Here is a 26,537-nt window from a genome sequence, read left to right on the forward strand (position 1 = left end):
GTGCCACTCCAAACTGACTCCTGTCCTGGGGAGATGAGAGATGACCACACACACCAATTCTATGGTAGATCCAGCACGCAAACTTTGTAACTACCAGTGCATAGAGAATGTTCTGCCAATTAGTGCTTCTACATCCCCAGCAGATGGATTGGGAAAAGACATCTAATCTGACTGCCAGACTACCTACCAACAAAAGCCTGTTAGGGAAAGGCATGGAGAGCATTCTGCAATTTACTTCTACTGCAGCCTTTATAGATGGATGGTGACAGACATCTGGTTTGTCTTTATGTACCGCTCCCAAAAGGTAGCCTCTAAGGAACTATGCAAGGAAAGTACCCTGCAGTTTGGTGTGACCACAGCCCTAGCAAAAAGGCTGAGGACAGATATCTGGTCTAATTGTTGTCACCACCCATCTAAAAGGACACAGCAACCTTCAGACTGGCCTCTGAAACACCACAGGGACCAAAAGTGGGCCATTGCAGGTGACTAGACTAAAGGTAAATGAGGGACAGCCATAACAGTAGGCTCTTCAATCGCATTATAGACCCCCTAAGGTGCCTGGTACTGGAATAGAAGACATTGTGCCAAAGGACACCAGAAGACCTCTTCTTCATAAGGTCGATACTTCTTAAATATTCCAGTATAATTAGCATAGTACTGTAGTAGTTTCAGGTATACAATTTACTAACATGACAATTCTGTATATTACTCTGTGCTCATCATAACTTTACTCTTGATCCCTGTCACCTATTTCACCCATACCCCATTCATTTTTTTCTCTGGTGACTACAATTTTGTTCTCTGTAAGTAACAGATTATTTTGCGGGAGCTCCTGTGCAGATCAGTCAGTTAAGCATCCAGTTAAGCATCCAGTTCTTCATTTCAGCTCAGGACATGATCTCAGAATCATGAGACCAAGCCCTACATTGGGCTCCTCACTGAGCTGGAACCTGCTTTGGATTTTCTCTCTCTCCCTATCCCTCTATCCCTCTACCCCTCTACTCCACTCACACTCTCTCACTCTCTTTCTAAAATAAGTAAATGAGTGAATGAATTAAAAAATGAGACAGGTTTTTTGTTTATCTTTTTCCTTGTTCATTTCTTTTATTTCTTAAATTCTACATGTGAATGAAATTATATTGTACTAGTCCTTCTTTGACTGACTTATTTCACATAGCAATATACTCTCTAGATACACCCTGATGGACATTTGGATGACTTCCAATCTTAATTATTGTAAATAATACTGAAATAGACATAAGGCTGCAAATATCTATTGGAATTAGTGTTTTTGCTTTCTTTGAGTAAATATACTACAGTGGAATTACTAGATTAAGTGGTATATATTTTTACTTTTTTGAGGAACCCCCATACTGTTTTCCAGAGTGGCTGCACCAGTCTGCGTTCCCACCAACAGTGAAAAGTGTTCCCATGTCTCTGCACCTTTGCCAACATCTGTTTTTTCTTGTGTGGTTAATTTTAGCCTCTCTGGTGTGAAATGGTATCTCATCATAGTTTTGATTTGTATTTCTTTATGATGAGTAATGTTAAATATCTTTTCATGTGTCTGTTGGCCATATGGATACCTTCTTTGGATATTCATGTCTTGTGCACATTTTTATTGGATTATTTGTGAGTTTTTGGTATGGAGTTGAATAAGTTCTTCATATTTTTGGATGTTGACTCCTAATAACATACATCATTTGTTAGCAGGTTATCTAAACTTCTGGCAGGTAATGTTTGGTTTAGTTGTAAGTTTCCTTCACTGCACAAAACATTTTTATTTTAGTGTAATCCCAATAGTTTAATTTCACTTTAATTTCCCCTTGTAAAAGAAGACATACCTAGAAAAATGTTTCTGTGGCCCAAGTTAAAGAAATGACTACCAATGTTTTCTTCAAAGATTTTATGGTTTCAGGTCCCACATTTACGTCCTTTAAAAAAATTTTTTTAAATGTTTATTTATTTTTAACAGACAGACATAGAGCATCAGTGGGACAGGGGCAGAGAAGAGGAAGACACAGAATCCGAAGCAGGCTCCAGGCTCTCAGCTATCAGCACAGAGACCAAGGGGAGTCCCGAACCCACAAACTGTGACATCATGACCTGACCTGAGGTTGGACGCTTAACCTACTGAGCCACCCAGGTGGCCCTCACCTTTACATCCTTAATCCATTTTAGGTTTATTTTTGTTTATGGTGTAGGAAAATGATCTGGTTTCATTCTTTGGCATAATGCTAACACTCTTTTCCTAACACTATTTGTTAAAGAAACTTTTTACTATTGCAAATTCTTGCCTCCTTTATCACAGATTTAATGACCACAGATATACAGGTTTACTTCTGGGTTCTCTGTTCTCTTCTATGAATCCATGTGCCAGTATCATACCTTTTGATTACTATAGCTTAGTAGTATACCTTGAAATCTGGGATCACAGTACATCTGGCTTGTTCTGTTTCAAAATTGCTTTGGATACTCAGGGTCTTTCGAGGTTTCATACAAATTTTAGGATTATTGGTTCTAGTTCTACAAAAAATGTTTTTATAGTCTCATAGGGATTGCAGTAAATGTGGGGTGCTTTGTAACATGCACATTTTAACAATATTTGTTTTCCCAGTTAATGACCATGGAATGTCTTTTAATGTTTTTGTCACTTTCAGTTTCCTTCATTAATGTTTTATAATTTTTGGAGTATAGAGTTTTCATATCCTTTGTTAAGTTTATTCATAGGTATTTTATTATTTAGTGTAACATAAATGGGATTGTTTTTCCTACTTTCTCTTTCCACTGCTTTATTTTTTAATTTAAAAACATTTTTTGATTGATTGATTGATTGATTGATTGATTGGTTTATTTATTTATTTTTGAGAGCAAGAGAGCTGAGAGTCTAAACAGGGGAGGGGCAGAGAGAGGGAGACACAGAATCTAAAACAGGCTCCAGGCTCTAAGATATCAGCACAGAGCCCAATACTGGCCTTGAGCTCACATACCACGATTCATGATCTGAGCGAAGTCAGATGCTTACCCAACTGAACCACCCAGGTGCCCCACTTTCCACTGGTTTATTATTAGCGTAGAGAAATGCAACGGATTTCTGCACATTGATTTTGTATACCATAACCTTACTGAATTCATTTATCAGTTCTAGCAATTTTTTGGTGAAGCCGTAGGGTTTTCTATGCATAGTATTTTATTCCAACTAGTGAAAGTTGTCCTCCTTCTTTACCCATTTGGAAGCCTTTTGTTTCTTTTTGTTGTCAGACTGATGTGACTAGAATTTCCAGTACTGTGTTGAACAACAGTGGTGAGAGTGGATATCCTTGTTGTGTTCCTGACACTGGAGGAGAAGAGCAGTTTTGCCCCATTGAGTATGATGTTCACTGTAGGTTTTTCATAAATGGCCTTTTTCCTTCTGAACATACATTGTTGAGAGGGTTTTTTTTTTTTTCTGAATGGATGCTGTACTTTGTCCTATGCTTTTTCTACATTAAGCTATTAAAAGAGCCCTATCATTTTTCTTCTTTCTCTTGTTGATGGGACTTGTCACTTTGTTTGATTTGCAAATGTTCAACTACTGCCTCCATCCCAGTGTGGGGTTTGAACATATAACCATGAAATCAAGAACTGAACTGAGATCAAGAGTTGGTCACTTAACCAACTGAGTCAACCAGACATCCCAAGATTTCATTCTTTTTGATGGAAGCCTAATATTCCATAGGTACTGATATAGATAGATAGGTAGATAGATAGGTAGATAGATAGGTAGATAGATATATAGATATAGATATAGATATAGATATAGATATAGATATAGATATAGATATAGATATAGATATAGATATAGATATAGATATAGATATATGTATAGATATATGTATAGATAAAGATACATAGATACTTTATATATATTACACCTATATATATAGGTATCTTTATACATATATATAGGTATATTTATACCTATACCTATATACCTATATATGTGTATATATATACCTATATACTTATATATGTGTGCGTGTCTGTCTGTCTGTCTATCTATCTATCTATCTATCTATCTATCTATCTATCTATCTATCTATCTATACATACATACATATATCACATATTCTTTATCCACTTATCAATCAATGGATAGATTTTTCCATAATTTAGCTATTGTTGATAATGCTGCTACAAACGTCAGGGTATATGTGCCCCTTCATATCAGTATCTTTGTATCCTTTGGATAAATATCTAGAAATGCCATTGCTGGATCATAGGATAGTTGTATTTTTAATTCTTTGAGGAAATTCCATACCATTTTCCAGCATGCCTGCACCAGTTTGCATTCTCACCAACAGTGTAAGAGTCTTCCCCTTTCAGTACATCCTCACCAACACTTCGTATTTCTTGTGTTGATGATTTTGGCCATTCTGACTGGTGTGAGATGGTATCTCATTGTGTTTTTGATTTGCATTTCCCTGATGATGAGTGATGTGGAGCATCTTTTCATGTGTCTGTTAGCCATTTGTATGTCTTCTTTGGAAAAATGTCTATTCAGATTTTCTGCACTTTTCTTAAATGTATTATTTGTTTTGGGGGGGTGTTGAGTTTGCTAAATTCTTTATAGACTTTTTTATACTAACACTTTATTAGATATATCTTTTGCAAATATTTTCTCCCATTCTGTAGATTGGGTTTTACTTTTGTTGTTTCATTTGCTGTGCAGAAACTTTTTATGTTGATAAGATCCCAATATCTCATTTGTGCTTTTGTTTCCCTTGCTTTTGGTGATGTATCCAGTAAGAAGTTGCTATGGCCAAGGTCAAAGAGGTTGATATCTGTGTTCTCCTCTAGGATTTTGATAATTTTCTGTCTGACATTTAGGTCTTTTATCTGTTTTGAATTCATTTTCATGTATGGTGTAAGAAAGTGGTCCAGTTTCATTCTTCTGCATGTTGTTGTCTGGTTTTCCCAACACCATTTGTCAAAGAGACTTTTTTTCCTTTGGATATTCTTTTCTGCTTTGTCAAACATTAGATGACCCTACAGTTGTGAGTCCATTTCTCAGTTTTCTATTCTGTTCCAAGATTGGATTCTTTATGTGAGAATTTTCTTGCTTTCTGAGACAGACCTATATTACCATATACTTACTTTTTAGAATAATTTTTGCTGCATCCCAAGACTTTGGATGGATGTGCTTTCTTTTTATTTCCTCTTTGATTTCTTGATTGATCCATTCATTGTTTAGCAGCATGCTGTTTAACTTCCATGCATTTGTGATCGTTCTGGATTTTTTCTTATACTTGATGTTTAATTTTGTATACCATTGTGATCAGAAAAGGTGCACGATACGATTTCAATCATTTGAAATCGTTGAGGATTGTTTTTTTGTCCAACATGTGACCTTCATTCTGGAGAATGTTCCATGTGTACTGGAAAGAAATGTATTTTTGCTATTTTGGAGTGGGATGATTTGAATACATCTGTTAGATACATCTGGTCCAATTCAAAGCCATTGTTTCCTTGTTGGTTTTTTGTTTGCGTGATCGACCTATTAATGTAATGTATTAAATTTTCCTATTATTATTGCCTTACTGTTGATTTCTTCCTTTAGGCTGTTAATACTGGCTTTATGTATTTTGGGGGTTACCATGTTGTGTGCATAAATATTTACAAATGCTTTATCTTCTTGCACCGTATATGACAATGTAGTTTCCTTCTTTGTCTCTCGTTGCAGATTTTGTTTTAAAGTTTATTTTGTCTAGGGACAACTGGGTGTCTCAGTCCATTAAGTGTTGGACTTCTGCTCAGGTCATGGGTTTGACCCCACATTGGACTCTGTGCTGATGGCTCAGAACCTGAAGCCTGCTTTGGAGTGTATCTTCCTCTCTCTCACACCCTCCCCTACTTATGCTTTGTCTTTCTCTGTCTGTCAAAAATAAATAAATGTTAAATTTTTTTAATTAAAAAAATAAATTCTATTTTGTTCAATACAAGTATCGTTACTCCAGGTTTGTTTGTTTGTTTGTTTGTTTGTTTGTTTGTTTGTTTCAATTTCCTTGCTAAGTGTTTTTCAACCCCTTCATTTTTAATCTGCAGTTTTCCTTAGGTATGAAGTGAGTCTCTTACAGGGAGCATATAGGTGGGTCTTATTCTTTTTATCCATTCATTTATTCCATTTTTTATTAGAACATTTGGTCCATATATATTTAAAATAATTATTGATCTGTATGTACTTATTGATATTTTATAACTTCTTTTATAATTGCTTTTGTAGTTGTTTATTTCCTTCTTGATCTCTTTTGTTGTGGTTTAATAACATTATTTAGTGACATTTTTAGATTTCTTTCACTTTATTTTTTTTTTTTTTTGCTTATCTATTACAGGAATTTGATTTATGGTTACCAATGGTTAATTAGAATATTCTATGTATATAGTAGTAGGTATTGAGTTGATGGTTGCTTATGTGAACACATTTCTAAAGCACTAAATCTTGAGGAGAGGCCAAGATGGCAGAAGAGCACAGAAATTTTTTTGCATCTCATGTCCATTAAAATACAGCCAGATCAACACTAAACCATCCTGCACACCTAGAAAACTGATTTGAGGATTAGCACAACAATCTGTACAACCTGAACCAGAGAACTCAGCAGGTACACGGTGCAGAGAGGTGAAATGGGGGAGAGAGAAGTCACAGAGACAAGGAACTATTTTTGCATGTGGAGAGAGGACAGAGACAGGGAGAGAGTACAGGAAAAGCACCCCTGCCAAAAGCAGCTAGAGAGAAAGTGGAAAAGTGGAAACAGCCACAGGGACTGAACAAAAAAAAGGGAGAAAGGAGAAAGGAGAGGGTTTAAATTCCATTAAGACTATATAAACATATATAGTATACGTTTTGTGTGTGTATATATATACATACACATATATATATGTTTATATACTCTAAAACTCTGCAGCTCAATACCTGGTGGTTCTCTGGTGGGAAGGGCAAATCCCCAAAGTAGTGAGTGAAGTCCAGGGAATCCTTGGCCACAGGGGAGAGTTTGTTCCCCTGCTGGGAGGACATGTGTGGCCTCACCACAGGCAGAGGTCCCAGTGGACCCCAGAGAACAACCACATTTGCTGGTGCTGGAACAAGGATATTATGGGTGAAACCTGGTGCCAGATGTTGTTATGATTTTCCATAATCCCTAAAATGCTGCTGCTACATGATCGGGTGATCTTTTTCTGGGGTGGGTTGGCACCCAGTTGCAATCTTTAGGCATTGGCAGCAACACAGTCCTGCAAATGTTCCTGGGTACAGCCAACACCCAGCCATTGCTCAGTGAGACCCTCCCCCAGACGGTCTGAGCAGATCAAAGCATCAGTCCCTTAGAAGTGAGGGTTTGGGAAAGACACCAGCATCTGAACTAAAACTCATGAGGGAGGTGCTGCCTGGCCACCTGACAGCTTGGTCACTGACAGTGTAAAAGCACGGACCGGACAGAAGCTAGAGACAAACAATGGGTGGGCGATTGCTGATGGGGACAACAAGAATTCTGATACTAGAGGCTGGGTACCTGGGTGACTCCATTTTCACCCCTCCCACACACTTGCATACACACCTACCAGCATCAACAATCCACTCCAGTAAGCTAAGTAGGGCCATCTAGTGGAGAACTGAGCTGTTACACTAAACACCACTCAATTGGGCCAATCTCACTATTCAGGTACACCACAAGTCTCTACACCTGCTTAGTTTATGGACTATAAAGCAGTTCATAGTTTGACTTCTGGAAGAAAATGATGTAATTTCAATCGTATTTCAGTCTGTTCGCTGGTCCATCTACTCACATTTTTTTTCCATTTCTTTTCTTTTTCTTGAATACAGAAAGGGAAAAATATATTTTTATTTTCCATTTTTATTAAAAATATTTTCTTTAACATTTATAACTATATTTTTTACGTTTTTGTAAATTTTTCAAATTCTATTTTAATTCCATCATTTCATTTTATTCTATTTCATTGTATTCATTTTTTTCAAATTTTCAACAACCACACCAAACCACACCTATGATCTAGCTTCATTTATTTGATTTGTGTGTGTGTGTGTGTGTTTAATTTTTTAATTTTAATTTTTTTTCCTTATTAATTCCTTTTCTTCCTTCAAAGCGACAAAATGAAGGAATTCACCCCAAAAGAAACAGCAGGAAGAGACGAGAGCCAGGGACATAATCAACACAGATACAAGCAAGATGCCTGGACCAGAATTTAGAATCACGATAATAAGAAGACTAGCTGGAGTTGAAAATGCATTAGAATCCTTTTCTGTGGAGGTAAAAGAAGTAAAACTAGTCAGGATAAAATGAAAAATGCTATACCTGAGCTGCAATCTAGAATGGATTCCATGCAGCAAGAATGGATGAGGCAGAGCAGTGAATCAGTGATATAGAGGAGAAACTTATGGAGAATAATGAAGCAGAAAAAAGAGGGAGTTTAAGGCAAAAGAGCACAATTTAAGAATTAGAGAAATCAATGATCATTAAAAAGGAACATCAGCGGGGCGCCTGGGTGGCTCAGTCGGTTAAGTGTCCGACTTCAGCTCAGGTCATGATCTCACGGTCCGTGAGTTCGAGCCCCGCATCGGGCTCTGGGCTGATGGCTCGGAGCCTGGAGCCTGCTTCCGATTCTGTGTCTCCCTCTCTCTCTGCCCCTGCCCCGTTCATGCTCCATCTCTCTCTTTCTCAAAAAAAAAAAAAAAAAACAAAAACAAACAAAAAAAAAAAAACCCAGAAAAAAAAAACGTTAAAAAAAAAAAAAGGAACATCAGAATCATAGGGGCTCCAGAAAATGAAGAGAGAGAAAAAGGGGTAGAAGGTTTATGGGAGCAAATCATAGTGGAAAACTTTCCTAACCTGGGGAAAGACTCGGACATCCAAATCCAGGAAGCACAGAGGACTCCCATTAGATTAAACAAAAACTGACCTTCAACAAGGCATATCATAGTGAAATTCACAAAATACTCAGGCAAGGAAAGAATCATGAAAACAACAAGGGAAAAAAGTCCTTAACCTACAAGGGAAGACAAATTAGGTTCACAACAGACTGATATACAGAAACTTGGCAGGCCTGAAAGAAGGGGCAGGATATATTCAATGTGCTGAATCGAAAAAGTATGCAGCTAAGAATTCTTTATCCAACAAGGCTATTATTCAAAATAGAAGGAGAGATTAAAAAGTTCCCCAGATAAACAAAACATAAAGGAGTTTGTGACCACTAAACCAGCCCTTCAACAAATTTTAAGGGGGAATCTCTGAGGGGAGAAAAGATGAAAAAAAAAAAAAAAGACCAAAAGCAACAAAGACTAGAAAGGACTAGAGAACATCACCAGAAACGCCAAACCTACAGTCAACATAATAGTAAGAAACTCAAATCTTTCAGTACTCACTCGAAACATCAATGGAGAAAATGCTCCAATCAAAAGACAGGGTTATAGAATGGATCTATCTATATGTTGTTTACAAGAGACCCACTTTAGACTTAAAGACACCTTCAGATTGAAAGTAAGGGGATGGAGAACTATCTATGACGTTAATGGAGAACAAAAGAAAGCCCAGTGCCATATTTATATCAGACCATCTAGATTTTAACATACAGACTGAAGAGGCACCTGGGTGGCTCATCGGTTAAGCCTCCGACTTTGGGTCAGGTCATAATATCGCAGTTCATGGGGTTGAGCCCCCATGTTGGGCTCTGTGCTGACAGCTCAGAGCCTGGAGTCTGCTTTGGATTCTATGTCTCCTCTCTCTGTTTCTCCCCTGCTCTCTGTCTCAAAAATAAATAAAGGTAAAAAAAGTTTCTTAATAAAATAAAGTAAAGACTGTAACAAGAGAGAAAAAGGACATTATATCATAATTCAGAGGTCTATGCACCAAGACCTAACAATTGTAAACATTTATGCTCCAGATGTGGAGGCACCCAAATATATAAATTACAAATCACAAACATAAAGAAACTCATTGATAATAATGCCATAATACTACGGGACTTCAATACCCACTTACAGCAATGGACAAATCATCTAAAAAAGAAAATTGACAAGGAATGGCTTTGAAGGACATACTGGACTGAATGGACTTAACAGATATGTTCAGAACATTTGATGCTAAAGAAGTGGAATACACATTCTTCTCCAGTGCACATGGAACGTTCTCCAGAATAGACCACATATTGGAACATAAATCAGCCCTTAAAAAGTACAAAAAGATTGAGATCATCCCATGCATATTTTCAGACCAAAGTTCTATGAAACTCAAAATTAACCACAAGAAAAAAATTGGAAAGGTACAAAGACTTAAATCTAAAGAACATCCTGCTACAGAATGAGTGGGCTAACCAAGAAGTTAAAGAGGAAATTAAGAAGTGCATGAATACCAATGAAAATGATAACATTTCAGCCCCAAACCTCTGGGACATAGCAAAGGCGGTCATAAGATAAAAGTATATAGAAATCCAGTCCTTTCTAAAGAAAGGAGAAAGTTCTCAGATACATGACCTAACCTTACACCTTAGCTGGGAAAAAAATAGCAAATAAAATCCAAAACCAGCAGAAGACAGGAAATAATAAAGATCAGAGCAGAAATCAATACTATTGAAACCAAACCAAAACAAACAAAACAAAAAACAAATGAACAAACAAAAAAAGAAAACCAAAAACAAACAAATGAACAAAAAACAGATCAGTGAAACCAGGAGTTGGTTCTTTGAAAGAATTAACAAAATTGATAAAGACCTAGCCAGTTTGATCAGAAAGAAAAAGGAAAGGATCCAAGTAAATAAAATCAAGAATGAAAGAGCAGAGATCACAACCAACACAGCAGAAATAAAAACAATAATAAGAGAATATTATGAGCAATTATATGCCAATAAAATAGGCAATCTGGAAGAAATAGACAAATTTCTAGAAATTTATAAACTACCAAAACTGAAACAGGAAGAAATATAAAATTTGAATAAACCCATAACCAGTAAAGAAATTGAATTAATAATCAAAACTCTCCCAAAAAACGAGTCCAGGGCCAGATTGCTTTCCAGGGGAATGCTACCAAACATTTAAAGAAGAGTTAACACCTATTCTCTTGAAGCTGTTCCAAAAAATAGAAATGGAAGGAAAACTTCCAAACTCTTTCTATGAATCCAGCATTACCTTGATTCCAAAACTAGACAAAGACCCCACTAAAAAGAAAAACTACAGACCAATTCCCTGATGAACATGGATGCAAAAATCCTCAACAAGATATTAGACAACCAGATCCAAGAAAACATTAAAATCCCACCACAACCAAGTGGGATTTATACCTGGTAGGCAAAACAATCAATATGACTCATCATGTTAATAAAAGAAAGGACAAGAACCACATGATCCTCTCAATAGATGCAGAGAAAATACTTAGCAAAATACAACATCCTTTCTTGATAAAAACCCTCAAAAAAGTAGGTATCAGACCTCAAGATTATAAAAGCCATATATGAAAGACTCATCACTAATATCATCCTCAAAGGGGAAAAACTGAGAGTTTTCTTCCTAAGGTCAGAAACAAGACAGGGATGTCCACTCTTGCTGCTGTTATTTGACATATTATTGGAAAACTTAGCCTCGGCAATCAGACAACACAAAGAAATAAAAGGCATCCAAATTGGCCAGGAGGAGGTCAAACTTTCACTCTTCACAGATGACATGATACTCTATATGGAAAGCCCAAAAGATTCCACCAAAAAAACCCTGCTAGGACTGATCCATGCATTCAGCAAAGTTGCAGGACATAAAATCAATGCACAGAAATTGGTTGCATTATACAATAATAATGAAGCAACAGAAAGAGAAATCAAATAATTGATCCCATTTACAATTGTCCCGAGAACCATAAAACACCTAGAAATAAACCTAACCAAAGAAGTGAAAAATCTATACAATGAAAATGATAAAAGGCTTATGAAAGAAATTAAAGACACACACAAAAAAGGAAAAATATTCCATGGTCCTGGATAGGAAGAACAAATATTGTTCAAATGTCAATACTACCCAAAGCAATCTACTTAGTCAATGTAATACCTCTCAAAATAATACCAGCATTCTTCACAGAGCTAGAACAACAATCCTAAAATTTGTATGGAAACAGAAAGACTCCCAATATCCAAAGCAATCTTGAAAAAGAAAACCAAACCTGGACGCATCACAATCCTGGATTTTAAGCTGTATTACAAAGCTGTAATCATCAAGACAGTATGGTACTGGCACAAGAACAGACACTCAGATCAATGGAACAGAATAGAGAACCCAGAAATGGAACCAGAAATGTATGGCCAACTGATCTTTGAAAAGCAGGAAAGAATATCCATGGAGTAAAGACAGTCTCTTCAGCAAGTAGTGCTGGGAAATGTGGACAGCGACATGCAGAAGAATGAACCTGGGCCACTTTCTTACACTGTACACAAAAATAAAGTCAAAATGGATGAAAGATCTAAACCTAAGACAGGAAGTGGTCAAAATCCTCAAGGACAAAGCAAGAAAAAACCTCTTTGATCTTGGCTGCAGCAACTTCTTACTCAACATGTCTATGGAGGCAAGGGAAACAAAAGCAAAAATGAACTATTGGGACCTCATCAAAATAAAAAGCTTCTGTACAGCGAAGGAAACCATCAGCAAAACTAAAAGGCAACCGACAGAATGGGAGAAGATATTTGCAAATGACATATCAGATAAAGTGATAGTATCCAAAATCTATAAAGAACTTATCAGACCCAACATGCAAAAAACAAATAATCCAGTGAAGAAATGGGCAAAAGACATGAATAGACACTTATCCAAAGAAAACATCCAGATGGCTAGCCAACACATGAAGAAATGCTCAACACCACTCATCATCAGAGAAATACAAATCAAAACCACAATGAGATATCAACTCACACCTGTCAGAATGGCTAACATTAACAACTCAGGCAACAACAGGTGTTGGCGAGGACGTTCCAGTACTATATTCCTGGTAGTAATGCAAAGTGATGCCCCTAGTCTAGAAAAAATTAAAAATAGACCTACCCTATGACCCAGCAATAGCACTACTAGGTATTTATCCAAGGGATACAGGTATGCTGTTTCAAGGGGGCATTGCACCCCAATGTTTATAGTAGCACTATCAACAATAGCAAAAGTATGGAAAGAGCCCAAAGGTCCATTGATGACTGAATGGATAAAGAATATGTGGTATATATATACAATGAAGTATTACTCAGCAAGCAAAAAGAATGAAATCTTGCCATTTCCAACTATGTGGATGGAACTGGAGGGTATTATGCTAAGCGAAATTAGTCAGATAAATATCATATGACTTCATTCATATAAGGGCTTTAAGATACAAAACAGATGAACATAAGGGAAGGGGAGCAAAAATAATATAAAATCAGGGAGAGGGACAAAACATAAGTGACTCTTAAATATGGAGAAGAAACCAGAAGTAACCAGAGGGTTACTGGAGGGATTGAGGGAAGGGAGGTGGGCTAAATGGGTAAGGGGCATTAATGAATCTACTCCTGAAATCATTGTTGCACTGTATGCTAACTAAGTGGATGTAAATTTTAAAAAATCATAATAAAAAAAATAAAAAATAAAGTACTAAATATTTACACTGGCCTTCCCCACACTTTATATATACAATGTCATATTTTATATTTTCTTGCTTTTGGAATTTCTTCATTGATTTTTGTAAATACAATTGATTTTTGTAAATACATTGATTTTGCTTTGTGTGTTAACCTTCATACTGGTTTATAAGTGATGAATCTATTTTTATTTATTTTTTTGGAAGAAATTGTTAGTTTGGGGGCACCTGGATGACTCAGTTGATTAACCACCTGACTCTTGGTTTTGAATTAGGTCATGATTTCACAGTTTGTGGGGTCAAGCCCCACACTGGGCTTCATGATGCTGGTGCTGAGCCTGCTTGGGATTCTCTTTCTCCCTTTCTCAGCCCCTCCCCCATTCACACACTCTCTCTCAAAATTAAATCAATAATAACAATTAAAAAGAAAAGAAAATGTCAGATTTATATAGTTTTTATCTTTGGGGCTTGAGGGTGACTCAGTTGGTTATGCATGTGACTTCAGCTTAGGACACGATCTCACAGTTTGTGAGTTCAAGCCCCACGTTGGGCTCTGTGCTGACAGCTCACAGCCTGCTTCACTCTGTGTGTCCCTCTCTTTCTGCCCTTCCTCCATTTGCACGCTGTCTCTCTGTCTCTCTGTCTCTCTGTCTCTCTGTCTCTCTCTCTCTCTCTCTCTCTGTTTCTCTCAAAATTAAAAAAAATGAACACTAAAATAATACTTTTTATTTTTATTTTAAGTTTATGTTTCAAATCCAGTTAGCTGACATAAAGTATAGTTAGTTTAGTTTCAGGTGTACAATTTAGTGATTCAAAACTTCCATACAACACCAACGTTCATCATAGTAAATTGTACTCTTTAATCCCCATTATCTAGTTTAATCCATTTCCATTCCCCCTTCTACCTCTGCTTTGTTAACCATAGTGTTTGTTCTCTAGAGTTAAGAGTCTGTTTCTTGGTTTTATTATATTTATATGTACCTGTGAAATTTTTTCTTTCCTACTTTCCTTACTCCTGCTTCTGGTCTTTCCATTCCACTCAAGGAATTCCCTTTAACATTTCTCCTAAGACTCGTTCAGCAGTGATTAATCCCTTTAACTTTTGTTTGCCTGAAACTCTTTTCTGAAAGAAAGCCCTGCTGGAAAGGGTATTCTTGGCTACAAGGTTTTTTCTCTCAGCACTTTGAATAGGTCATGTCTCTCCTTTCTGTCCTGCAATGTTTTTGCCAGAAATTAGCTGATAGCCTTATTGGAGTTCCCTTGTATGTAACTGTCTTCTTTGCTGCTTTTAAAATTCTCTCTTTATCACTACTTTTTGCCATTTTAATCATTACCTGTCTTAATAATAATAACACATACATTATGTGGCCCTTCTTGGGTTGATTTTTCTGGGAGTTCTCTGGGCTTTCTTGATATGATGTCTGTTTCCTTCCCTAGATAAGAGAATTTTTCAACTCTTATTCTTTAAATTATCTGACCCCATTTTTTTCTCCTAATATTCTATTAATGTGAATGTTATTATGTTTGATGTTGTCACTATGCTTTATTTTTATTTTTTATTATTTATTATCTTGTTGCTGTTCAACTTGGTTGCTTTCTCTGCATTATTCTCTCTTCCAGCTTGCTGACCCATTATTTTGCTTCTGCTAGTCTACTAATTCTTCCCTCTAGTATATTTTTAATTTCAGTTATTGAATTCTTCATCTCCTAATGGTTCTTCTTCACATTTTCTCTTTGTTGAAGTTTTCACTAAGATCCTCCACTCTTTTCTCAAGTCCAGGGAGTTTCTTTATGGCCATTACTTTGAATTTTTTTTTTCTAGTCATAATTACTACCTTCTTTTATTTACCTCTTTTACTGTGATTTTGTCTTTTTTTTCGATTTTGGTCATATCCTTTTTCTCCTCATTTCATCTACACTCTTTGTTTTTATGTGTTAGAAAAGTCAGCAACATCTCCTACTGTTAAAAGTAATGTCCTATTATACCATGTTTTTTGTTCACAAAAATCGGCACTTAGCAGTATCTTCTATGTGTGTTGTGTGTATGTTAATATTGGAGTTAATCTATGTCTCGCTTCTGTCCACTGCTCTGTGTGCCCCTATTTGCCTGTTTTGGGCAAGGTTTGGTCCTTATGCTATCAAGGGTCTAGCCTGGGCTGCCTGGACCTAAGCTGGGTCAGTCCAGATTGCTGTCCTCAGCCTGCTTACCAGAACTATGGTCATACTGAAGTTCAAGTCACTCTCCCTGGATAATTCCCTGAGAGGCTTTTGTTGGTGGGTAAGGTTGGAAGTTAGATCAGCTGTCTGTCCCCAGGCTAGTGTGTGTGGTTTTCTTCCCCTCACCCCAGTACAACAGTCATTTATGAGTTGTACAGCCACTTTGAATGGACTCCTTGCCAAGTGGGGCAGGTTTGGTGGGACAATCCACAGGAGAATGTGGGGAAATGGCACCAAGTTTTAGCAAGGTTTTCATTAGCCTGGTTGCAGAATGAGAAGTACAGCTAGTTTGGATGGACTCTTGCTGAATGTGCCAGCTTTGATAAGCCAGGTCTGTAGGAGAACACAGGAGTGGGACATGGGGTCCTTGCAATGTATGCACTGGTGTACATGCAAGAAGGACATAAAAATGCTTTGAAGGAACTCTCACTGAGTGCCCCTTGCTGAGTGGGACAGATTCAAGCAGTAAGGAGATGGAGGACATGCTTTTAGAAAGGTAAGTAGAGAGTTTTTGCATTGTTTTTTAATTCTTGGAGAAGTCTCCTAAAGATCAATGCCCTTCCCATGCCCATTCCAATATTAGTAAATAAATCTGCTCCTTGAATACCCCCAGGCACCTGTCAAACTGCCACTTCTATACTGTATCTCTATGGGATTGTTTTGATGTCTGCTTAATGTCAGGAACTGTTTTCTGTTTTTGTCTTCTGGTTTTTCCACAACCAAGTCTGCTGATTTTTAAAGTTCCAGGTGTTACAGCCTCAGTGATGGTAAGAACTCATAAAGTTAAGTCCTACCAGTTTTCAAAGCCAAACAGTGTGGGGATCCCAGTCTAGGTATGCTGTAACTGGAGTGCCTGGGGTGCAATCTGTTCCTCTCCCTTTTTTGTGTTTGTGTGTCACTCCCATTTGAGGATAGTCACACAGATTAGTTTGGTTCCCAACCATGTCCCCATCATTCCTACAATTTCAGTTGTAGCCTCCCCTTTACAATTAACTCTGGAGATTCTGGTCTACCAGTCTTCAGGTCATTTTCTGGGTTAGTTACACAAACCTGGGTGTTATTTAGGTACACTCATGGGCGAAATGAGCTTAGAGTCTTTCTACTCCACCATCTTCCTAGAAATCATAAGAACTTTACTTTGAAAATCAGGAGACATAGCTGACTTTCCTAATACAAAACAACAAACAAATAAATGGAGTTAAACAAAATGAAGGGACATGGGAATATGTCCAAAATGAACAAGGAGGACAATATCACAGCAAAAGACCTAAACAAAACAGACTCAAGGAATATGCCAGATAGAGAATTCTAAGTATTATGAGAGAGATGTTCACTGAACTTGAGAAAACTGTAGAGAAACTCTTTGAGACCATCAACAAAGAAATAGGAAATATAAAAAAGAACCTGTCAGGGGTGGTTCAGTCAGTTAAGCAACTGACTCTTGATTTCAGCTCAGGGGATGATCTCACGGTCATGAGATTGAGCCCTGTGTGGGCTCTGCACTGAACTTAAGAGTGTGCTTGAGATTGTCTGTCTCTGCCCTTCCCCACCTCCCTAAAATAAAAAGAAAGAAAGAGATGAAGAACTGAAAAGAGAGAGAAAGAGAAGAGAGAGAGATATGAAGAACTCAATAACTGAAATTAAAAATACATGAGAGGGAAGGAGCTTGGGAAGATGGCAGAGCGGAAAGACTCTGAACTCAGTTCATCCCACATTAAAACTTTTGACATTCAAGTCGATAAAGCAGTGACCTGAAGACTGGGGCAACAAACTCCATGGCTAAATATAGACACAAAACTGCATCTGAAAGGATAGGAAGGTCAGAAAGATGGAAGGAGGCTGCCTGCAGGTAGGATGGAGCTGCATGTGCAGAGGGTAGAGAAATAGGCCTTCACACCAGGGAGCTCATGCACACAAGTAAGATGAAAGAAACTGAAGATGACACAAAGAAATGGAAAGACATTCAATTCTTGCGGATGGAAATAAAAAATATTGTCAAAATGTCTATACTACCCAAAGCAATGTACACATAGAGTGCAATCCCTATCAAATGCCAACAGCATTTTTCAGAGTTGAAATAAATAATCCTAAAATTTGTATGGGATCACAAAAGATCCATAGCCAAAGCAACCTTGGAAGAGAAAACCAGGGGCACCTGGGTGGCTCAGAAGATTCAGCATCCAACTTCAGCTAAGGTCATGATCTCACAGTTCATGAGTTCAACCCCCATGTGCTGACAGCTCAGAGTCTGGAGCCTGATTCAGATTCTGTATCTATCTCTCTCTCTCTGGCCTCCCCAGATCATGCTCTGTTTCTCTCCCTGTCTCTCTCAAAAATAAATAACATTAAAAAAAAAAAAAAGAAAGAAACAGAAAAGCAAAGCTGGAGGCATCACAATTCCAGATTTGAAGCTATAATACAAAGCTGAACTCACCAAGAATAATGGCACAGTACAAAAACAGACACATAGATCAAGAGAACAGGATAGAAAAATCCAGAAATAAATCCACAACTATATAGTCTACTTATCTTCAAAAAACAGGAAAGAATATCCAATCAAAAAAGACAGTCTCTTAAACAATTGGTGTTGGGAAAACTGGTCAGCTACATGCAAAAGAATGAAAATGGACTACTTCCTCCACCACACATAAATGTATACTCAAAATGAATTAAAGACTTAAATATGTGACTTGAAGCCATAAAAATCCTAGAAAACAGCAAAGTCCATAATGTCTCTGATGTCTATGATAGCAACATTTTCCTAGATATGTCTCATAATGGAAGGGAAATAAAAGCAAAAATAAACTATTGGGACTACATCAAAATAAAAGGCTTTGGGGTGCGTAGGTGGCTCATTTGATTAAGCATCCAACTCTTGATTTTAGCTCGGGTCATGATCTCACAGTTCATTAGATCGAGTCCCACATGTGGCTTCATGCTGACAATACAGAGCCTGCCTGGGATTCTCTTTTTCCCTCTCTCTCTGTCCCTCCTTTCTTGCAAACACATATCTCTCTCTCTCTCCCTCTGAAAATAAACTTAAAAAATAAAAAGCTTCTGCACAGCAAAGGAAAGAACATAACTAAAAGCAACCTAATGGGAGAAGATATTTTCAGTGAAATAAAAGATAAAGCTTAGTATCCAACATATACAAACTGATACCCCAAACTTAAATAATCCAATTACAAAGGTATCAGAGGACACAAGCAGACAATTCTCCAAAGAAGGTAGGCAGATGGTCAACACAGGCCTGAAATATGCTCAACCACATCAGGGAAATGCAAATGAAAACCACAATGAGATACCACCTCCAACCTGTCAGAATGGGTAAAATCAACAAGACAGGAAAAATAGGTGCTGATGAGGATGTGGATAAAGGTTTAGGAACACTCATGCACTGCTGGTGGGAATGCAAACTGGTGCAGCCAGTCTGGAAAACAGAATGGAGGTTCCTCAACAAGTTAACAAGTTATGACCCAGAAATTGAACTACTAGGTATTTACACAAAGGATGCCAAAGTACCAATTCAAATGGGCACATGCCAATGTTTATAGCAGCATAATCAACAATAGTCAAATTATGGAAAGATCCCAAATGTCTATCAACTAATGAATGTATAAAGAAGATGTGGTATACATATACAATGAAATAGCACTCAGCCATAGAAAGGGTGAAATCTTGCCATTTGCAACAATGTGGATGCAACTAGAAACTGTAATGCTAAGTGGAATGTTAATCAGAGAAAATAAAATGCATATGATTTCACTCATGTGGGGAACTTAGGGTACAAAACAAATAAGCAAAGGGGAAAAAAGACAGAGAGAAGGCAAATCAAGAACCAGAATCTTTTTTTTTTTTTAATTTTTTTTTCAACGTTTATTTATTTTTGGGACAGAGAGAGACAGAGCATGAACGGGGGAGGGGCAGAGAGAGAGGGAGACACAGAATCGGAAACAGGCTCCAGGCTCTGAGCCATCAGCCCAGAGCCCGACGCGGGGCTCGAAACGGACCGCGAGATCGTGACCTGGCTGAGGTCGGACGCTTAACCGACTGCGCCACCCAGGCGCCCCAAGAACCAGAATCTTAAACCGTACAGAACACACTGGTGGTTATCCGATTTTTACATATAAAAAGGAGGAAGTAAACAAGAAATATCTCCTCAAGCCCAGGAAAGCAGAGATTTAGTTTACCCCTTTACTACATTAAAAACAGCAGAACTGCACACATCATCGGGGAATGGCTGACCATGGAATGCAAGCAGCTAAGTAAACCAAACTAGGAGATAACCTACAAAGTGAATCGCTAAGCTATTGCCCTGGACAGAGGTGTCCGAGTGTTTCAGACAAAGAAGCTCCCTCCCCCTTTTTAGGTGCAGGCTCGGCTGTGTTTGTGTCCCCACCGAAAGGGTCCGGAGGGAATCAGCGCCACCTTGGGAAAGGAACTCATGGCACCTTGGTCCTAAAGGATGCAGGGACTGTAGAAATTGTGTAGTTGCGGGGCGCCTGGGTGGCGCAGTCGGTTAAGCGTCCGACTTCAGCCAGGTCATGATCTCGCGGTCCGTGAGTTCGAGCCCCGCGTCGGGCTCTGGGCTGATGGCTCAGAGCCTGGAGCCTGCTTCCGATTCTGTGTCTCCCTCTCTCTCTGCCCCTCCCCCGTTCGTGCTCTGTCTCTCTCTGTCCCAAAAATAAGCATTGAAAAATAGAAATTTTTTAAAAAGAAATTGTGTAGTTGGTTGCAACTAGGGAAGAGAAAGTCGTCCTATCGTCCCTGCCATGAATCCAGTGTGGCTGTTTGTGGTGATCTTAGGCATCTGGACTGCAGTCTACAAGGGATTTGGTGCTGAAAGTGAGGTCGTTAGCCTGAGGCCCACGAATCCTCAATATAGGGCCAGGGCCACAGGCCCTGGATGCCTTTTTTAAAAAACCTCTTTCTTCCTTGGTTGTAGGTGTGTGTTGCAGTCCTGGGTAGTGGTGACAGTGTAGATTTCGGGTCCTGCAGAGACAATTGGGGGTGTAGACGGGGCCAGTAAAATAAAAGGTTCATCTTTGAAATGTATTGTTTTTCCTGATCGTTATGGTCACAACTCTAGAAATGCTGCTAGTTAAGTGAATGAAATACAGTTCTTTGTGAAAGGTGGTGGTCTCAAGCTTTGACAAAGATAAAAGCACCTGGCAGATTCAGATTTATTGGGCATGGCCTAGTTTTTAAGATATGCATTTCCTTTCTTCTTTTCTTCTTCTCCTTGTTATTCTTCTATTTTTATTTTTTAATGTTTATTTCTTTTTGAGAGAAAGAGATAGAGTGTGACAGGGGAGGGGCACAGAGAAGGAGACAGAATGTGAAGAAGGCTCCAGACTCTGAGTTGTCAGTACAGAGCCCAAGGTGGGGCTCAAACTGGCCAAACCTGACATCATGACCTGAGCTGAAGTTGGCTGCTTAACTGACTTAGCCACCCAGGCACCTCTTTATTTACCTGGAACCCACCAATGCTGAGATCATGACCTGAGAGGAAGTCCACTGCTTAAGGAACTGAAATGCCACCCAGGTGCCCCAAGATGGGCATTTCTAATAAACCTCCGTTACTCCTGATGTTCTACACTAAGTATCAGGTAGATTTTTTAAAATTATCTTTATATTTTAAAAAAAAGCTTTACTTTTTAAATAGCTTTATTTTTTGATAGCTATATATTTTAAAAATATAATTAACAAAGTATTTAATTTTTAAAATGTACACGCAATTTGAAAAATTGTTACATTTTTATAAATCCATGAAAACATCACCATATCAATTTAATAAACACTTTTATCATACAAACAAATTTCATCCTGCCTTTCAACAATACCTTCTCCCAAGCTTTTTTACCCTTTGTCCCTAGGCAAACTTTGCTTTGTTTCCTCTCACTGTAGTATGCATTTTCCAAGTTTTCTGTAAGTTGCATTGTATATTATACCTGTGCTGGGTAGGAGAAGAGGAGAGGATTCTTTCACTGAAATTATTTGGATTCAATACTTCCTCCCATTTTATTTTTGAGTGATATTCTGCTGTAGAGATGTACCAATTTATAACCAATTTATAACCTTTCATCTGTTGAACATTCAGTTTGTTTCCAGTTTTACCATTACCATTAATTACCAATAAAACTCTTATCTTGTAATTACCTTGATAAGGATATATTTCTTTTTCTTCTGAGCAAATACCTAAGAGTGAGGTCATTATGGTAGGTATAATATTAAGCTTTCTAAGAAACTGCCAACTGTTTTCCAAAATAGTTCTGCCATTTTGGAATCCAACCAGCAGTGAATTATCCAATTTCTTCACCCTCACCAAGACTTAGTATGTGTGCTAAGTCTTCAATTTTAGCATTTTCATTTCATTGAAAGGACTAGTGATATTGAGCATTGATTGATAAGCTTATTTGCCATGTGCATTTTGTTAAAATGTCTTTTAAGGTCTTTTTGCCCTTGAAAAAATTTTTGTTACTTTCTTTTTATTTTAGATAATATTGTATCTATTTAAGAATATATTATGTCAGATATCTTAAGAATTATTTATGTAGTCTACATACATATCCTTTAGCAGATATGGACTTCGCAAAGAATTTTTCCCCCAACATATCACTTGTCTTTTTATTTTCATAACATGTGCTTACTTGTGAAAAGCAGAAGCACTGATTTGGACAAAGTACAATATATCCATTCTAGATTGTACTTTTGCCTAACTAAAATCTCAATTTTTTCTCTTCTCTTTTCTTGCAGAAGTTCAATACTTTTGGGGCGCCTGGGTGGCTCGGTCAGTTAAGCGTCCGACTTCGGCTCAGGTCATGATCTCGCGGTCTGTGAGTTCGCTCCCCGTGTCAGGCTCTGTGCTGACAGCTCAGAGCCTGAAGCCTGTTTCAGATTCTGTGTCCCCTCTCTTTGACCCTCTCCCGTTCATGCCCTGTCTCTCTGTCTCAAAAATAAACATTAAAAAAAAAGTTCAATACTTTTAGGTTTTACAGTTGAGTCATTCATTCATTTTGAGTTATGTAACTCAATTTTTTTATGTAAGTATCTACTGGTTCATTTATCAAGAACTAACCTTGTTTCACTGCATTGTCAGCATACTTATCAAAAATATCAGAAGATTTATCAAAATCTTTCTGGACTTTGTATTTTTTTCTGTACCAAGCTGTTTGAATATTGTAGCTTTCTCCTTCATAAGTATACAAGCATTGAGTTCATACCATGCATACTTTCAGACCACAATGCTATGAAGCTTGAAATCAACCACAGGAAAAAGTCTGGAAAACCTCCAAAAGCATGGAGGTTAAAGAACACCCTACTAAAGAATGAATGGGTCAACCAGGCAGTTAGAGAAGAAATTAAAAAATATATGGAAACAAACAAAAATGAAAATACAACAATCCAAATGCTTTGGGATGCAGTGAAGGCAGTCCTGAGAGGAAAATACATTGCAATCCAGGCCTATCTCAAGAAACAAGAAAAATCCCAAATACAAAATCTAACAGTACACCTAAAGGAAATAGAAGCAGAGCAGAAAAGACACCCAAACCCAGCAGAAGAAGATAAATAATAAAGATCAGAGCAGAAATAAACAATATAGAATCTAAAAAAACTGTAGAGCAGATCAATGAAACCTAGAGTTACCTTTTTGAAAAAATAAACAAAATTGATAAAACCCTAGCCATGCTTCTCAAAAAGAAAAGGGAGATGACACAAATAGATAAAATCATGAATGAAAATGGAATTATTACAACCAATCCCTCAGAGATGTAAGCAATTATCAGGGAATACTATGAAAAATTACATGCCAACAAACTGGACAACCTGGAAGAAATGGACACATTCCTAAGCACCCACACACTTCCAAAACTCAATCAGGAGGAAATAGAAAGCTTGAACAGACCCATAACCATTGAAGAAATGGGATCAGTTATCAAAAATCTCCCAACAAATCAGAATCCAGGACCAGATGGCTTCCCAGGGGAATTCTACCAGACGTCTAAAGCAGAGATAATACCTATCCTTCTCTAGCTATTCCAAAAAATAGAAAGGGAAAGAAAACTTCCAGACTCATTCTATGAAGCCAGCATTACCTTGATTCCTAAACCAGACAGAGACCCAGTAAAAAAAGAGACCTACAGGCCAATATCCCTGAGGAATATGGATGCAAAAATTCTCAACAAGACACTAGCAAATCGAATTCAACAGCTTATAAAAAGAATTATTCACGATGATCAAGTGGGATTCATTCCTGGGCCCCAGGGCTGGTTCAACATTTGCAAATCAATCAACGTGATACATCACATTAACAAAAAAAAAAAAGAGAAAAACCATATGATCCTGTCAATCGATGCAGAAAAAGCATTTGACAAAATTCCGCCTCATTTCTTAATAAAAACCCTCGAGAAAGTCAGGATAGAAGGATATACTTAAACATCATAAAAGCCATTAATGAAAAGCCCACAGCTAATATCATCCTCAATGGGGAAAAACTGAGATCAGGAACACCACAGGGATGTCCACTCTCACCGCTGTTGTTTAACATAGTGTTGGAAGTGTTAGCATCAGCAATCAGACAACAAAAGGAAATCAAAGGCATCAAAATTGGCAAAGATGAAGTCAAGGTTTAACTTTTTGCAGATGACATGATATTATACATGGAAAATCTGATAGACTCCACCAAAAGTCTGCTAGAACTGATACATGAATGTAGAAAGCTGCAGGATACAAAATCAATGTACAGAAATCAGTTGCATTCTTATACACTAACGATGAAGCAACAGAAAGACAAATAAAGAAACTGATCCCATTCACAATTGCATGAAGAAGCAAAAAACACCTAGGAATAAATCTAACCAAAGATGTACAAGATCTGTATGCTGAAAACTATAGAAAGCTTACGAAGGTAATTGAAGAAGATTTAAAGAAATGGAAAAACATTCCGTGCTCATGGATTGGAAGAATAAATATTGTCAAAATGTCAATACTACCCAAAGCTATCTACACATTCAATGCAATCCCAATCACAATTGCACCAGCATTCTTCTCAAAGCTAGAACAAGCAATCCTAAAATTCACATGGAACCACAAAAGGCCCCGAATAGCCAAAGGAATTTTGAAGAAGAAGACCAAAGCAGGAGGCATCACAATCCCAGACATTAGCCTCTACCACAAAGCTGTCATCATCAAGACAGCATGGTATTGGCACAAACACAGACACATAGACCAATGGAATAGAATAGAAACCCCAGAACTAGACCCACAAAAGTATGGCCAACTAGGGGTGCCTGGGTGGCTCAGTCGGTTAGGCGGCCGACTTCGGCTCAGTCATGATCTCACACTCCGTGAGTTTGAGCCCCACGTCGGGCTCTATGCTGACAGCTCAGAGCCTGGAGCCTGTTTCAGATTCTGTGTCTCCCTCTCTCTGACCCTCCCCCATTCATGCTCTGTCTCTCTCTGTCAAAAATAAATAAACATTAAAAAAAAAAAAGTATGGCCAACTAATCTTTGACAAAGCAGGAAAGAATATCCAATGGAAAAAAAGACAATCTCTTTAACAAATGCTGGGAGAACTGGACAGCAACATGCATAAGATTGAAACTAGACCACTTTCTCACACCATTCACAAAAATAAACTCAAAATGGATAAAGGATCTGAATGTGAGACAAGAAACCATCAAAACACTAGAGGAGAAAGCAGGAAAATACCTCTCTAACCTCAGCTGCAGCAATTTCTTACTTGACACATCCCCAAAGTCAAGGGTATTAAGAGGAAAAATGAACTATTGAGACCTCATGAAGAAAAAAGCTTCTGCACAGCAAAGGAAACAATCAACAAAACTGAAAGACAACCAACAGAATGGGAAAAAAATATTTGCAAATGACATATCGGACAAAGGGCTAGTATCCAAAATCTATAAAGAGCTCACCAAACTCCACACCTAAAAAACAAATAATCCAGTGAAGAAATGGGCAGAAAACATGAATAGACACTTCTCTAAAGAAGACATCCGGATGGCCAACAGGCATATGGAAAGATGCTCAACATCGCTCCTCATCAGGGAAATACAAATCAAAACCACACTCAGATATCACCTCATGCCAGTCAGAGTGGCTAAAATGAACAAATCAGGAGACTATAGATGCTGGAGAGGATGTGGAGAAACGGGAACCCTCTTGCACTGTTGGTGGGAATGCAAATTGGTGCAGCCGCTCTGGAAAGGAGTGTGGAGGTTCCTCAGAAAATTAAATAGACCTACCCTATGACCCAGCAGTAGCACTGCTAGGAATTTACCCAAGGCATACAGGACTGGTGATGCATAGGGGCATTTGTACCCCAATGTTTATAGCAGCACTCTCAACAATAGCCAAATTATGGAAAGAGACTAAATGTCCATCAACTGATGAATGGATAAAGAAAGTGTGGTTTATACACACAATGGAGTACTACGTGGCAATGAGAAAAAACGAAATATGGCCCTTTGTAGCAACGTGGATGGAACTGGAGAGTGTGATGCTAAGTGAAATAAGCCATACAGAGAAAGACAGATACCATATGGTTTCACTCTTATGTGGATCCTGAGAAACTTAACAGAAACCCATAGGGGAGGTGAAGGAAAAAAAAATAGGTTAGAGTGGGAGAGAGCCAAAGCATAAGAGACTCTTAAAAACTGAGAACAAACTGAGGGTTGATGGGGG

The 26,537-nt window shown here is 37.9% G+C and overlaps 1 pseudogene; it reads left to right on the forward strand.

Annotated features, from left to right (window-relative positions):
• The first annotated feature begins 259 nt into the window (after window positions 1–259).
• Window positions 260–26,537, forward strand: part of LOC121024740 (membrane-bound transcription factor site-2 protease-like) — a 79,642-nt pseudogene continuing 53,364 nt past the window's right edge.

This window comes from Herpailurus yagouaroundi, unplaced genomic scaffold (genome assembly GCF_014898765.1).
Source record: "Herpailurus yagouaroundi ecotype Mexico unplaced genomic scaffold, PumYag 67050, whole genome shotgun sequence".
Classification (NCBI taxonomy): Eukaryota; Metazoa; Chordata; class Mammalia; order Carnivora; family Felidae; genus Herpailurus; species Herpailurus yagouaroundi.